Source organism: Hylobates moloch, unplaced genomic scaffold (genome assembly GCF_009828535.3).
Source record: "Hylobates moloch isolate HMO894 unplaced genomic scaffold, HMol_V3 SCAFFOLD_8, whole genome shotgun sequence".
Taxonomy (NCBI): domain Eukaryota; kingdom Metazoa; phylum Chordata; class Mammalia; order Primates; family Hylobatidae; genus Hylobates; species Hylobates moloch.
This window is the reverse complement of record NW_026652283.1, coordinates 72,613,096-72,613,520: the sequence shown is the minus strand read 5'-3', so window position 1 is coordinate 72,613,520 and position 425 is coordinate 72,613,096. Positions and strand designations below refer to the sequence as shown.

Sequence of the window (425 nt, the reverse complement as noted above, 5' to 3'; positions counted from 1 at the left end):
TCCTGTTAGAGCATCTTTGCAACCACAGGGCCTAGGGTGGGGGAGGTAGCTGACATTCACATCCTCACCCATTGCTTGGACTTCGTTCATTGGTCGGGGAGGTGATGTCAGAGCCCTGGGGTGGGGTGATCGTGTCTGGGGTGTGAGCAGGTGACCGACTCCCTTAGAGACCAGAATTCTTGGGTCCAAGGTAGAGACCTGGGGCTTGCCTGGGAGCAAGTTGACACGGGGCTGTGAAAAGCACACTCACAAGGGAGGATGCCTGGGTTCTGCCTCTAATGGATCTAGCACCTCAGTCAAATCACATTACTTCACTGAGCCTCAGTTTCCACACCTAGGAAAATGAAGGGAGCAGACTAGAGGACCTCTAAGAGTCTGTAAAACTCATTTAACTTGAGTTTCAGTTTCTTTACCTGTAAAAAAGG

General features: G+C 51.1%; 1 long non-coding RNA gene across 2 annotated transcripts in view; it reads left to right on the top strand.

Moving 5' to 3' along the window:
* LOC131384146 (uncharacterized) overlaps nucleotides 1–425 on the top strand; it is a 48,893-nt gene that overhangs the window by 21,243 nt on the left and 27,225 nt on the right. The gene's annotated exons all lie outside the window — the stretch shown is intronic.